Raw genomic sequence first — 15,961 nt, 5'->3', positions numbered from 1 at the left:
CCCTGAGAACACAATTTAAAAAATAAAGCGCAAAGAGATTTTCAACCATGTTTCCCAGAATACACTACGGCTGTCTCACCAGTCAGTAGGGGAATGTTTCCAAGATTCCTTCCTTGTTGTTATCTCATTGGTAGTGATGGTTCAGTGAGGCTTTCTAGCCCATTGATTCGCCCAAAAGGTTCATTACTCGAAGCCTCATTCAAAACGTTGCTGAATGGCGACACCTACTGCTAAAAGTTATGAATTGCAGTCAAATCACTGGCGCTTATGAGGCCTTGGCTTTCATGCAAAAATTAAGTCACAGAGCTATTATAGCAATTCTTTTGTAACCACTGTATATAAAGTATCAGGTAGTAATATTTCTTTACACACATGCATGGTGCTGTAGTGGTTAGCACTGTCGCCTCAGAGCAAGAAGGTTCTGGGTTCGAGCCCAGTGGCCGACAGGGCCTTTCTATGTGGAGTTTGCAGGTTCTCCCCGTGTCTGCGTGGGCTTCCTCTGGGTGCTCCAGTTTCCCCCAAAGACATGTGGTTAGGTTGGGCAAGGCACCTGGGCGCTCTAGCATAGCTGCCCACTGCTCTGGGTATGTGTGCTCATTGCTCACTTCAGATGGGATAAATGCAGAGGAGGCATTTCACTGTGCTTCCATCTGTGCTTGAGTGCATGTGTGATAAATAAAGCCTTTGTGTGTGTGTGTGTATATTAAAAAATAAATAAATAAAGAGGGGTGAAATTTTTACTCCAGGACTGTGAGTGCTCCAACACTGAGCAGTGCACGTGATGAGGGAAGGAACATTTTATTGAATTTTTTTTTATCTTTATTGGTCAAATCCACTTCAACAGTGGCATTGTAGCTCCTTCTGCTCTGTTCAATGGTGAAGTCTACCAGATGCCATAGGATACCAAGGACATGTATTCAAAAAAAGGGGGGGGGGGGAATGGACAGCAGTAATTATACTTCACATTACATGGTTAGATATCGGTGGTAATATGTCAGCAGAACTTAACAGAACACTTGCTACAGCTGGTTGAAGGTGCAGGTATTGCTCCTGAATACACTGGGAGCTGAACTAAGTGTTCATTGTTTGTTGCAGATTGCACTTCAGTGTTCTTAATTATAATGGCAATGTAAATAGTGAAAGAGTAATTTGCCTGAGTATTTTTTCCAGATGCAGGATTCGCATCTGGAATGGTAATTTTATGCATATTGTTCAGCTTCTTCTTAAAATGAAAGTTTAATGTCTATATAAGTTTTTGTACAGTGTAGCTAGGTTTCCTGTCATTGTGGGCTGCAGGGTACAGTAGTACAGTGCAGAGTCTGATACTGTGGCAGAAGAGATCTCCAAATCCACACGCTGCAGACTTGGATGAATTTTAGCAAATAGATGAGGATGAGGAGTATCACTTGTCTGGTTTGCTCCTGATTCCATCAGTAGAACAAGGAAATCTGGTGCAGCGTTGGAATATTGTCGATACCACTGTATATTGTTCATAGAAACTGTGTATTTATAAAAGCAGGAGAGTGTAATGGTTTCCTTCTCTTTACCATAGATAGCAGAAGATGCTGGATTAATGCTGTCCTGTGTACTCTCACCTGCAGAGGACATTAATTTAGGAATATTATAGTTATAACTTATGAAAATACATTCTTACACAAAAACAATGACATGAAAACAGTTCAAAATCACTGATGTTCATTTGTTAATTTTTTAACAGTTTGAAAATAAATATAAAACAATACTCTGTATAACATTTTAAAAAGATACATGGGGTAAATGAAAGATTACCTATGAACAAGTTCAAAAACAGAACTGTACAGAAAACCATCATATCTTTCCTCTATTCTCTGGTAAGACTCTTTGTAGGTTATTGCAAATTTCAAAGTTTCCTTCTACCCTGTCTTCAGTGAAGTACTATCTAAACATTTCTTGTGCACTGCACCTTAATTACATCCCTCCTTTTTGGAACCAATGAGAGTGCAGGATGTGCTACATTATGCAAATTTCACACACAGTATCAAATAGATTTTTAAGGCTTCATCTACTCTTTACTATTTATGAATAGAACTGTATCCTATTTTATTATAGAATAGAATTGTATTTTATATTATGTACAGCAGTAGGAATTGTGGAGATATGAGCCTGAATAATGCCTGCAGGTTGTGGTCACTGAATTGCTGAATGTCTTGATTATCTTGGAAAATAACTCTTAATCTTAAGGTTGGCCTCAATAATTATCAACAATTCAGAAACAAGCCAGACAGAAGACAAAACTGTCCATCAGTTCTGTTTATTCTCACAATAAAATTAACATAATTTTTAAAATATTAATTTCTGTAAATTTCTTTGGATAAGTGTATTTGAAAATGCTGTAAATGCTACTGTAAAATTAGATCATGTGAAATGAGCTCCCAACACCTTTTTTCTTAAGCTCCAATATGGTGTCAGATTTATGTAATTTGTCACAAGCATGAGGCTCACATAGGCTCAGGCGGTATGGTGAAAATTTCATGTACTGCGGTACGACAAAATACCCGCGATATATTTTTAATACTGTCAAAAATAAATATATTTGTATTTTTATCCAACTTACTCGAAACGACTGTAATGTCATTTTATTATAGTACAACCCCGATTCCAAAAAAGTTGGGACAAAGTACAAATTGTAAATAAAAACAGAATGCAATGATGTGGAAGTTTCAAAATTCCATATTTTATTCAGAATAGAACACAGATGACATATCAAATGTTTAAACTGAGAAAATGTATCATTTAAAGAGAAAAATTAGGTGATTTTAAATTTCATGACAACAACACATCTCAAAAAAGTTGGGACAAGGCCATGTTTACCACTGTGAGACATCCCCTTTTCTCTTTACAACAGTCTGTAAACGTCTGGGGACTGAGGAGACAAGTTGCTCAAGTTTAGGGATAGGAATGTTAACCCATTCTTGTCTAATGTAGGATTCTAGTTGCTCACCTGTCTTAGGTCTTTTTTGTCGTATCTTCCGTTTTATGATGCGCCAAATGTTTTCTATGGGTGAAAGATCTGGACTGCAGGCTGGCCAGTTCAGTACCCGGACCTTTCTTCTACTCAGCCATGATGCTGTAATTGATGCAGTATGAGGTTTGGCATTGTCATGTTGGAAAATGCAAGGTCTTCCCTGAAAGAGACGTCGTCTGGATGGGAGCATATGTTGCTCTAGAACCTGGATATACCTTTCAGCATTGATGGTGTCTTTCCAGATGTGTAAGCTGCCCATGCCACACGCACTAACGCAACCCCATACCATCAGAGATGCAGGTTTCTGAACTGAGCGCTGATAACAACTTGGGTCGTCCTTCTCCTCTTTAGTCCGAATGACACGGCATCCCTGATTTCCATAAAGAACTTCAAATTTTGATTTGTCTGACCACAGAACAGTTTTCCACTTTGCCACAGTCCATTTTAAATGAGCCTTGGCCCAGAGAAGACGTCTGCGCTTCTGGATCATGTTTAGATACGGCTTCTTCTTTGAACTATAGAGTTTTAGCTGGCAACGGTGGATGGCACAGTGAATTGTGTTCACAGATAATGTTCTCTGGAAATATTCCTGAGCCCATTTTGTGATTTCCAATACAGAAGCATGCCAGTATGTGATGCAGTGCCGTCTAAGGGCCCGAAGATCACGGGCACCCAGTATGGTTTTCCGGCCTTGACCCTTACGCACAGAGATTCTTCCAGATTCTCTGAATCTTTTGATGATATTATGCACTGTAGATGATGATATGTTCAAACTCTTTGCAATTTTACACTGTCAAACTCCTTTCTGATATTGCTCCACTATTTGTCGGCGCAGAATTAGGGGGATTGGTGATCCTCTTCCCATCTTTACTTCTGAGAGCCGCTGCCACTCCAAGATGCTCTTTTTATACCCAGTCATGTTAATGACCTATTGCCAATTGACCTAATGAGTTGCAATTTGGTCCTCCAGCTGTTCCTTTTTTGTACCTTTAACTTTTCCAGCCTCTTATTGCCCCTGTCCCAACTTTTTTGAGATGTGTTGCTGTCATGAAATTTCAAATGAGCCAATATTTGGCATGAAATTTCAAAATGTCTCACTTTTGACATTTGATATGTTGTCTATGTTCTATTGTGAATACAATATCAGTTTTTGAGATTTGTAAATTATTGCATTCCGTTTTTATTTACAATTTATACTTTGTCCCAACTTTTTTGGAATTGGGGTTGTACAACCGTCTCTGGTACAGCACGCACACACCACTAGATGGCAGTTTGCGGGTCAACAGCAAAGATTCTAGAATCTTTGGTCAACAGGCAGCAGCGACAGTTGGCCCAGTCATAAGGCCCAGTCAGTGCATGAGGATGGCGACTGCAAATGATGGCGGTGCGGAATTAGTCAAAAAGGCCAATCCCTCGGCCGTTGTCTGGGAGCATTTTGGTTTTCTGCCGAATGATAAAGGTGAGCCGGCAAATCCCACCTAAGCTATATGTGCTATATGTTATAAGAAAGTCTGTGCTAGAGATGGCAACACGTCTGATAAGTCTGATACGATTTTTTTTGTTTTACATCACCACAGTGGCTGCAGCTTAGGCTCCAGTGACAGGCGTAGCATTTAGCAGTTGATTGTGTGTGTGTGTGTGTGTGTGTGTGTGTGTGTGTGTGTGTGTGTGTGTGTGTTAACAGGTGAGTTTTAGAGCACGGATATTTAATACCAGCAAAGAAGAAGCCAATTTTGGCCAGTCTCCTTGCAAGAACGTCTGCAAGAAAAACGACCACACACGCGGAGTGTGCACAGGCAGAACTGTCAGTATATGCGCAAGAGGATACAATCCATGCTGAAGAAAACCCGCTTGAATGGTGGAAACTGAATGAAACACGTTTGCCAATGATGTCAAAAGTTGCCCACAAATACCTCTGCATATGCACGACAAGCGCTGCATCTGAGCGCGTATTCAGTACAGCAGGAAATACGGTCACACCACAGCGTTGCCAACTGAAGCCAGATAAAGTAAATATGCTGGTATTCTTGGCAAAGAATGTTTGATAGAAATTAAGAATTGCTTGTGGCCTACCACTACCAGAAATGTAAATTTAAGTTAGCAAATTATTTTCATTTAGGCTATTGGGAGCATGGGGCCCCATGTATGGTTTCTGTTCATGTTTGTTGTTTCTGCCTTGGATTGGCTATTGCACTGAATTGCATTACCGGTATGTTTCGAGTTCTCTCCAGTCACTCAGCTAAGGATGCTAACCCGTTTGCTTTGCATAAAGAGGCTTTTAGTGCCTTCCTAATTTTCTTCTAAATGGGCACAGCCTACTAGCAGCCTGAAATAGCTTTATTTCATTACTTGTATAGCCTATTTGCCTGTTTGAGTGGAAAAAAGCTACCTGTTATTGCTTGAATTAGGCAAATTATTTTCTTTTGATTTACAAAAGACGTGATTTGAACTCACATGCAATGTTTTATTTTCTGCTGGCTTTGTTGGTGTTTGCGCTTCTTATTTTTATTAATGTGTGTTTTTATTTCCAACATTAATATAGGCCTACTTGATTGCTTGGCACTGAGTTCAAACCATGTTATCCTGGCAGTTTAAATAAATGTCTTTAAACATTTCAACTGTTTGTTTTATAATGTCAAATACAGAATATCTAAAACAGAATAGATAACAAAAAATAGAATAACAAAGAAACATAAATTATGCTGCTCTGCAAATTATGACTCTCCTTGCACCTCCTCCCACCTTCGTCATCACCGAAAAAGAGGGAACACAAACACTCACATGCCTTACACAAGCTCAGATGTGATCACTTTTAAAACTCACCTCCAAAGGCCTCACTCTCCATTCACAAATGGACGCTCAACCACGCCCCTGCCTCCGCAATACTATAGTATTTTTCATTTATAGTATTAAAATATTCCAGTCATTTGACATTATCGCGTAATGTCTGCATGCGTAAGCGCTCATTCATGCTTAGCATGCCTCGAGCTGTTGCTCACGTCCATGCACAGTTGTGCTTAGTGTGTGCTGCAAGGACTAATTAATACATGCACTTGTCCCTGATCAGAGCACAATCACATAAAAGGTCTCTGCATTCACAAAGACTTTGTGAAATACACACATTGGACCCAGTGTCTTCTGTTTACCAAACCTTGCACTCTGTAGGATACTCTGGTTTTCGTCTACTTTAATTTATTATTGCCTCCGATATTCTGTTTGCGCCTCATACGACCGTTGCCTACTTTATGACCCTGCTTCTGTCTCATGTTTTCGAATATCCCAGGGAGCGCCATTAAATCCATTATAACAAAATGGAAAGAATATGTCACAACTACAAACCTGACAAGAGAAGGCCACCCACCAAAACTCACAGACCAAGCAAGCAGGGCATTAATCAAAGATGCAACAAAGACACCAAAGATAACACTGAAGGAGCTGCAAAGGTACACAGCGGAGATGGGAGTATCTGTCCATAGGACCACTTTAAGTCGTACACTCCACAGAGTGGACTTTATGGAAAAGTGGCCAGAAAAAAGTAATTGCTGAAGAAAACACATTTGAAGTTTACCTGACAGCATGTGGCAGACTCCCCAAACACATGAAAGAAGATTCTCTGGTCAAATGAGACTAAAATTGAACTTTTTTGCCATCATGGTAAATGCCATGCATGGTGCAAATTCAACACCCTGAGAACACCATTCCTACAGTGAAGCATGGTGATAGCAGTATCATGCTGTGTGGATATTTTTCATCTGCAGGGACCGGAAAGCTGGTCAGAACTGAAGGAAAGCTGGATGGCACTAAATACAGGGCAATTCAGGAAGAAAACCTGTTGGAGTCAGCCAGAGGTTTGAGATTGGAATGAAGGTTCACATTCCAGCAGGACAATGACCTTAAACATACTGCTAAAGCTACACTGGAGTGGTTTAAAGGGAAACATTTAAATGTCTTGGAATGGCCTAATCAAAGCCCAGACCTCAATCCAATTGAGAATCTGTGGCATAACTTAAAGATTGCTGTATACTAAAGCAACCCATCTAACTTGAAGGAGTTGGAGTAGTTTTGCCTTGAGGAATGGGCAAAAATCCCAGTGGCTAGATATGCTAAGCTAATAGAGGCATACCCCAAGAGACTTGCAGCTGTAATTGCAGCAAAAGGTGGCTCTACAAAGTCTTGATTTGGTGGGGTGTGTGTGTGGGGGGGGATACCTATACATCCACTCCAGATTTCTGTTTTTTTCTTTCATCTTAATTATTGTTTGTGTCACAATAAAACAACAATTTTCACCTTCAGGGCTTTCCCCAGGGAAAAAAAAAATACCAGAGTGGTGCCACTGATGTGGAGCCCAGCCTGTCAAAGAGGGCTGGCTGCTGGGGGGGGGGGGGGGGTCAAGGACCATGCTCCCCTGAAAAATTTTAAAATTAGAGACTTCAAATGGTGCATTCTGGTGGCATACAGGAATGATTCATGCACAATTCAACAGTATTAAATTTCCTGTTTTTTTTTTATCTTGTCAAATATGCAAGGAGCAAAATGTGAAGGGCAAAATGAGATTTGAAAGGAAAACACTTCATAGCACACCTCTTCATTTTCCAATTCCAGGATGCCAGGAACAGAGTCAAGGTCAAATCATGCAACAGCACCATCTAGTGATCAGCACCTAGAACGTGGTTTTATGTATGGTTGTGAACAGTGATGGGAATAACGGCATTAGAAATAACGGCGTTACTAACGGCGTTACTTTTTTTAGTAACGAGTAATCTAACTAATTACTTTTTACATCGTTATAACGCCGTTCCCGTTACTTACAATAAAATACTATGCGTTACTTTATTAAAGCTGTTCTCATCTGGCACGCTGCTCGTTCAGCCTTTCTTTACTCTGCTTTCATGTGGGGCGGGGAGACACGAGACAACGGCACAATAAGCCAATCAGAGTAGATTTGGACATCAGACGTAGGTAGGCCACGCCTACTGCACTACTGCGCGCTCTTTCAATCGGAAGACACAGCGATGGCGAGCGGTCAGCCCAGCACTGCGCTTTCACATTGGAAATACAGCCATTACTTTTCATTACTTGAAATAAAAGGCAAGAGTGTTTACGTGCAATGCACATTATGTCGAGGAACAAAGCGTTTGTCCTCATCAGTGGCCAGTAATTAGTAACATAATTTTAATAACTACAAAAATATATTACATTTGATATATGTCTTATCTCACATTGTCCCACAAACATATTAATATAGTGTAGATAACATTACTAATTGGTTCTGTTAAGTGTCCATTTCAGTCATTAAACACATTTAACATTCACTTTTATTATGATTACACTAATTGAATTTGATTTTTTTTGAGGGGGAACAAAATGTAACGGAATAATTACTTTCCCTGGTAATTAGTTACTTTTATGACAAAGTAACTCCGTTACTAACTCAGTTACTTTTTGGGAAAAGTAACTAGTAACTATAACTAATTACTTTTTGAAAGTAACGTGCCCAACACTGGTTGTGAATGGCTGTCAGTGCACACAGTGAGACCCTTTATTTTCACTTCTTGATTGAGTACCAAGGTAGTCTAGACCTATATATTACAGTGTCTTCCAATTTCTATAGTTGTTACTCAATTTCAGAGGGGAATAGGAGATATTTAGGTGTGGAAAGTACTCTGCATTGTTCAATTTATGCAGGGTTTCATTAAGAAATGAAGTAGAGGGTGGAAAGAAGAAAGTATTTAAGTTTTTAAGAAGTATCCCTTCTGGCTCTCCCCTTTTAGTTATGCTGTCATATAGTTAGTTGCTGGAGTCCCTGGTTGTACTCAGTGTAATAAGTATACTGTTCCTACTGCAATATAAAGTGCAATATCTTTCCTGCTTCCCCCCCACACACACACACACTTACCCTAACCCCACTTCTCCCCCCTTTCCCCCTCCCTCTTCCTCTCTTCCCCATATCTTATTCTTTTATATTTGTATATGTAAATACTTAATTTATTTTAATTTATCGAGAAGTTTTTCTCTATTTCTTTTCTCTGTTTATCTGTAATGATGCTGCTGGAATCTTAATTTCCCTGAGGGAACCCTCCCAAAGGGATCAATAAAGTTTTATCTAATCTAATCTAATATAATCTAATCTAAAACTTATTCAGGTGACATTGGGCATACCTAACAACCTGTGTTTTCTCCCCCCGCGTTACATGTCGGTCCTGGGATCGAGATGCTGACATCTTCTGCTCCTCGGACCTGCCTGATCCATCCTAGTGCCCTGTCTCTGGTTGGCGTCTCATTGCATCAGTCCTGTGGAGGACGGCCCCATGTGGACCATTGGGGGTTGTGCCTGGAGGAGGCTCTGGACTCTTGCAGTGGTGCTTTTGTGGCTGGGGATTGCAGTTGACTTGCTGACTTTGGGACTGCAGTTGTCATGAACAGTTTTGCGCTCGGGTTTCTGTTGGTGGAGGGTTTATAGCATCAACGAAGCTGACTTTATGTTAGGACTGTTAATGTTATTGTCATGTTGTCTGTTGTTGCCCAAATGAGGATGGGTTCCCTTTTGAGTCTGGTTCCTCTCGAGGTTTCTTCCTCATGTCGTCTGAGGGAGTTTTTCCTTGCCACCGTTGCCACAGGCTTGCTCATTGGGGATAGATTAGGGATAAAATTAGCTCATGTTTTAGGTCATTCAAATTCTGTAAAGCTGCTTTGTGACAATGTTTATTGTTAAAAGCGCTATACAAATAAACTTGACTTGACTTGAAGTAGGGGGTAGAGCAATGTGTGTGATACCTGGGCCTGGTGCAGCAGGGGAGGGTGTGGGAGGAGGTATCAATTTTTAGATGCAACCTGGTGAATTCTAGGCCCCATTTTCACTTCTGATTGTGACCATTTTTATTGCTATTTTATGGGTGTTTATTTTCAGTTTGTGCATGAAACTGAGTGTATGGCATATAGCATAATCCAAAATAATAGCCAACACATGCAGTTGGAATGTCAGCCCATAAAACATGAATTAATAACTAAACCTGTGTTCTTGAAATAAATAATTTATTAGCGGAGCTCCATAGTTAAAAAACTATGGTAACCCATCGAGTTGATTTTTCATGGACACACAGGGATCCCAGCCATGTACGTCTGTCCATGCCCCTCACGATTCTGATTGGCTGTTTGATTTTCGCCAGAACTAGAAGCACGAGTGCACCTACATAACTTATTTTTCTCTACAGATAATTTCTTATTTACCAGGTTTTTCCACTGAGAACAACTCAAACAGCACAACATCTCATCTTATTATCTCTAGCTGCCTTATCCTGGTCTACAAGGTCACAGGCAAGCTGGAGCCCATCCCAGCCGACTACAGGCGAAAGGCAGGGCACACCCTGGACAAGTCACCAGGTCATCACAGTTCTGACACAAAAACACAGACTCACATTCACACCTACAGTCAATTTATAATCACCAGTTAACCTAACATGCATGTCTTTGGAGGAAACCAGAGCACCCAGAGGAAACCCATGCAGACAACATGCAAACTCTGCACAGAAAGGACCTCGCCTGCCACAGGGCTTGAACCCGGACCTTCTTGCCATGAGGCGACAGTGCTAACCACTACATCACCATGCCGCCCACACAACAACATAATCATCATTTTTACAAACTTTAAAAAGATGTCAGAACAAGTTAACCAAGGAGAGAAAGATGAAGTCAAAACCGGGAAGAGAAAGAGAGTTTTCACAGAGGAAGAAAAGGAAAGAAGCGGCGAAAGAGCGAGAGAAAGGCGAAGAAATCTTTCACAAGAAAAGTGACAAGCTGAAAGAGAAAGAAAATGTGTAAAAATGAATTAATAGAAATGAGAGTTGTAGGAATTTAATTCTAAATAGCAGTGGCGGCTGGTGAAAAAAGTTCTTGGTGGAAGCTGCCCCTCAACTGTCGTCGTCGCCATCATCTCTCTGACTGACTGACCTGAGACCTCAAGTTTATCACCATAGCAATCCAAAACGTTCCCACATTTTCTGTAGCAGGGGCAAAATTTCCAGTGCCCCAAAACCATTAAATTCAGCGATGCTGATTGGCCAAATATTTATTATTTTTCCCTAGCAACCATAAACAATTGGCTATTTCACTGCACTTCTGGGGCACTTTGACGAGCGCCCAAGAAGAGAAATGATACGAGTCTATCAGTGGAAATTCACAGTTGCATGAGAGTTAGTCGGTGGAAATGTTGTTTAAATAATTCAGATTGCATGTAGGGATACACTATTAAGTAAAAATTACATTGATAATATAAAATATTTTTTTTCCCCTCCACATCTGGGAGGGCGGCGTCCGAGCGCCCCCTATGAGCCAGCCGCCACCGCGAAAAAGTGATGATTTTGAAATCACTGCAAAATCATTCGGGATCTGACAAGTTGATCTGAATCCAGTCAGTGTTTTCATGAATCATCTATCTTTTGTTTTCAAAACATTTTGCTATAAATCCCGAAAGCACACTGTAGTTTCTAGTCATAAAAAGAATAATATACATGTGAGTTTCGAGAAATTTATCTTCTCATGATAAAATTGTAGTTGAAACACATCAAAGTCCATCATCTGTTGCATGTTTGTTTTCATTTGAATGGAAGCTCCGCTATTCGGTAGGACCTAAAGGAGATCCCAGGTGTTTCCGTAATGAGCTCCTCAGCCACAACTACAAGCATCACAGCAGCAGTGCTGAGAGTCTCACAGCCTCCAATCCAGTGTCACTAACCTGATCCAATGTTCAATGCAGCTCAGGTTTCTCTTCACTGACATGGAAATCTTTCACCTTTTACTAAAGATTTCCGGGGAGAGGAATGTTAATGAATGCACCTTATTTTTGCAGGCTTTACTCTGGTAGACCTGGACATGTTTCATGGTCAACGCGCCCCCAAGACAATGTCTCTGTTCAAAAGGATCCAGCTGTTGGGGGTGGAATCTAGCTGTGTTTACCTGTCTGGATTTTAATATTTGGAAGTGGTTTATTTAAAGCTATTAAGCACATGAAGTTATCGCTTCTCGGCCTTTTGGCTAAGATCAAGTTTAGTATCTGCTCTTACCAGTTTAATATCTGTTGTGTTCTCTAAATGAGAAAGTTATGTTAAACAGACTTTTAGAACAGAGAGCTGGAATAGGAGCTTGCTCCACACATCAACCTGGTATTGCAATACCTCCAGAAATAGTGCCTTTATTTAAAAAAAAAAACATACTTTTTTTTCTTTAATTGACCAGTTTCACATTTGATGTGCTCTTCAAATAAGGATGATAAATGGATGTTTTATAGTAGGGAGCTAGAATTAGGGCTTGTTTCTTCTATTACATGCATCCATGTGGCATTATAGTAGTGCCAGAAACAGTTACTTTGTACAAAAAGAAAAGAAAAAAGTATTTTTTTTCTTTGCTTGGCCTAATTTTTACCCATTTTATGGTTTTCTCTTTGCTTAACAAGCAACTGGACCATGAGTCTGCAGTAATTCTTTCTCCTACTTTTTCATTAGACAGATCACACAACACTCAACTGTTCCTTTTCAAAATTCAACACCCCCCACCCCTTTCTTTCTTTTATTTATTTATCAAGACCGCTCGTTGATCAGACATTTCTCTGCCTGTTTGTGTCAGCCTGCTGGGAGGTGTGGGGATTTTGTTTCATATTTTTGCTTGCAGTGCTATGGCTTGCTGTGTTTTATCTAGTGTTTGCTGTGTTTACATTCCGGTTGTTGTGCTCATTTATACTGGTTGCTGTGCTGTGGAAACTATGGGATTGTTGTGTTCACTTATTGGATTGCTGTGAGTATTGAAGTGCTGTGTTTTAATTGACTGCCGCCCACACACTGACTCCTCATTGGCGGCTTATTAATGACTCCAAATTGCTTTGCATTAGACCTGCACCTGGACAATTATTACTCATCCTATCCTGACTACGGGAAGTTGAAGGGGTTGGGTATAAATAGGTATGCTTGCAGACTTAATAGGAGTTCAACGCCCGTGGATGGTGTGAGGCCGGTGACGGCCCCTGCCCCGCCGGGGACGCGGACTTCTCGGAGTCGGGTTGTTTGGGAATGCAGCCCAAAGAGGGTGGTAAACTCCATCTAAGGCTAAATACCGGCATGAGACCTATAGCGAACAAGTACCATAAGGGAAAGTTGAAAAGAACTTTGAAGAGAGACTCGGCGGGGATCGGACGCAGCAGCAGATGAACCGGCACTGGTGGGAACCTGGGAGGCAGGACGAGAGCGGACGAACCGAAGTATCGTGGCCCGGACGAGAGCGGACGAACCGAAGCATCGCGGCCCGGACGAGCTCTATACAACGCTTGCACTCTTTTCCCAAAGGAACATGAGCAATTCCCGTGCATGCGCGCACTATTACACTTCCTCTGTTTGCATTTGTGTCGTCTCTGATCCCTGCTTTTTGCTCGAGGTGCGACGCGGCGGCTGGATCCCAGACTCGAGACCGGACCACAAGGACCTGACACCGGCATACCTTAAATTCAACGCTTGCTAGCAACAACAAAAAGGGAAGTAAGACTCCTCCTTCCCTACTGTTGTTTCCTGGTGTTGTTGTTGTTGTTGCTGTGCACTGGTTTCCCGCTGACGTTCTTCTTTCCGAGGTTGTGCCGGTTCCGGACGCGTCACTGACGTCATCGGGGATCCCCCTGCCACCTGAGCGTCGGAGTACTGACGTCATGAGGCTGGCTTCCCCACGCACCTCGGATCGCGGATTGGACTTCTAAGGTGTGCCACGCACGCCACAATTGAACTGACGTTTATTTTTTTTGTTTTGTTTACTTACTAGCTTAGGCTATTTTAAAGGACAATTTATATTTATATTTCCATTAATAAAATTGTTGTATTTTTTAAATTTGTTCTGTGTTTCTTCTGTGTCCTGGGCATTTGTCTAAATTCAAAAGGGTCTTTCTTAAAAACGTATTTTGAGGCCGATATTTAACATGGCTAACAAAGCTGTAAAGGTGCAAGAGATTGGCCCAGACCACCTTACCCTACACCAGCTTTCTGCACCTTCAATAGAGTGTTTTCACCGACATCACCAAAACACAAAAGTTTCAGATGTATGCTATGTTGGAGACATTGATTTCCGTAAATAAACAATGCTTGCATTTCATGCAAATAAAAAAAATCTCAATTTTTGTAATGACATTGGCTAAAGAAACTTGCAATAAGAAAATAGAAGTTGCTAGAAAATATGTAGAAGGCCCAGAGCCCAGTGTAAGAGCCTGCTATCTGAAGAAACTGCAGTTAATCAATGGCCTGGAACCATATGAAACAGGAGAGGAACTGAGTGAAGACAATGCATTGCTGCTGGCTGTGACATACAGTACCCAGATATCATCAACTAATTAATTTTTTTCTCCAAGTCCACACACTGCTGAGGATCTGAAGTGTTTCAAGGGACTAGAAGCCTATAACCAGATGTGCTGTGGCTGGGTCAGGGAATGAAAAGCACGGAAATTTGGTGACAAATGTCTGGTGAAAGGGGCGGCACGGTGGTGTAGTGGTTAGCACTGTCGCCTCACAGCAAGAAGGTCTGGGTTTGAGCCCCGTGGCCGGTGAGGGCCTTTCTTTGCGGAGTTTGCATGTTCTCCCCGTGTCCATGTGGGTTTCCTCCGGGTGCTCCGGTTTCCCCCACAGTCCAAAGACATGCAGGTTAGGTTAACTGGTGACTCTAAATTGACCGTAGGTGTGAATGGTTGTCTATGTGTCAGCCCTGTGATGACCTGGCGACTTGTCCAGGGTGTACCCCGCCGTTCGCCCGTAGTCAGCTGGGATAGGCTCCAGCTTGCCTGTGACCCTGTAGAACAGGATAAAGTGGCTACAGATAATGAGATGAGATGAGATGTCTGGTGAAAGCAAAGGTGTGTAGCACACAGTGATATATTGTAGGTCCTGAGTGCACATCCCCTGTGGGCCTACCTCAGCTGACAGCAGATGGCTGATTGTGATTTTTAAGTTTAGTTTACTCTCAAGAGAACATACAGAAGAATCATACATGTTTAGACAGTAGAAATATGATGTCATGCTTAATTTTAGGACATTGATCAAAACTTTAAAAAACTCATACCTGATACAAAGTGAACTGAACACAGTCTTATCTTGTGCGGATTTTTGTCGGTCAGATCTTGGTTTAGTTTGGCAAGCCAGAGACGACGATGCTCCCCTGACAGTTTTCTGGTTTCCTCCCCCTGATTTTCAATTATTTTAGGTAATCGGTAGAAGTGCAGATGTTTCTCATGATCTGAGCGATTGTGGCAACCCAAAACTATGCAGTAATTCACCATTATTTGGTTAGTTTATTGAAAAATTCATGAAGATTACTTTGCTGTTGACGTGTCCGATGCCTTCAATATGGCCAACTTCCGGTTTGATGACATCACGTGAAAACACGCTATACAGTTTCACTAACCTGATCCAGTGTTAAGTGTAGCTCAGGTTTTTCTTCATTGATGTTAAATCTTTCGCCTTTTACTAAAGATTTTCAGGGAGAGGAATGTTAATGAGTTCAATTTATTTTTGCAGGCTTTGCTCTGGTAGAGCTGTACATTTTTGGCGGTCAAATGTTAGAAATATCAAACTTTCTGTATTGAAACACTCCCCTACACACACAGACACACAGGATTTTTTTTGGAATCCCACACACACAGGATTTTTTTTGGAATCCCAACCTGGGAGATAAAGCAGAAGCACTCTTCCGCTTTATCTCCCAGGTTGGGCTTCCAAAAAAAATCCTGACAGACCAAGGCACTTTGTTTATGTCATGCACACTGCATGAACTGTATGGGTTACTGGGGGTTAAGTCTATCCACACCAGTGTGTATCACCCACAAATGGATGGCTTAGTAGAGCGATTTAACTGAACACTCAAGAACATAATCCGGAAATTTGTAAGTGAAGATGTGCGTAATTGGGATAAGTGGCTCAAGCCCCTGTTATTCACAGTACA

The 15,961-nt window shown here is 41.3% G+C and overlaps 3 non-coding genes across 3 annotated transcripts; all 3 read left to right on the top strand.

The window, feature by feature from the left end:
- The first annotated feature begins 11,754 nt into the window (after positions 1 to 11,754).
- On the top strand, positions 11,755 to 11,868 carry LOC132896317 (U5 spliceosomal RNA). Its single transcript, XR_009655998.1, has one exon. It is a non-coding gene; the product is annotated as a U5 spliceosomal RNA (small nuclear RNA).
- A 146-nt stretch (positions 11,869 to 12,014) lies between these two features.
- LOC132897515 (U2 spliceosomal RNA) lies at positions 12,015 to 12,196 on the top strand. The gene has a single exon (XR_009656339.1). It is a non-coding gene; the product is annotated as a U2 spliceosomal RNA (small nuclear RNA).
- A 3,246-nt stretch (positions 12,197 to 15,442) lies between these two features.
- LOC132896233 (U5 spliceosomal RNA) lies at positions 15,443 to 15,556 on the top strand. The gene has a single exon (XR_009655976.1). It is a non-coding gene; the product is annotated as a U5 spliceosomal RNA (small nuclear RNA).
- Positions 15,557 to 15,961: the final 405 nt, after the last annotated feature.

The sequence above is a fragment of the Neoarius graeffei genome, chromosome 1 (genome assembly GCF_027579695.1).
Source record: "Neoarius graeffei isolate fNeoGra1 chromosome 1, fNeoGra1.pri, whole genome shotgun sequence".
Classification (NCBI taxonomy): domain Eukaryota; kingdom Metazoa; phylum Chordata; class Actinopteri; order Siluriformes; family Ariidae; genus Neoarius; species Neoarius graeffei.
This window is presented reverse-complemented; position numbering and strand designations above follow the sequence as displayed.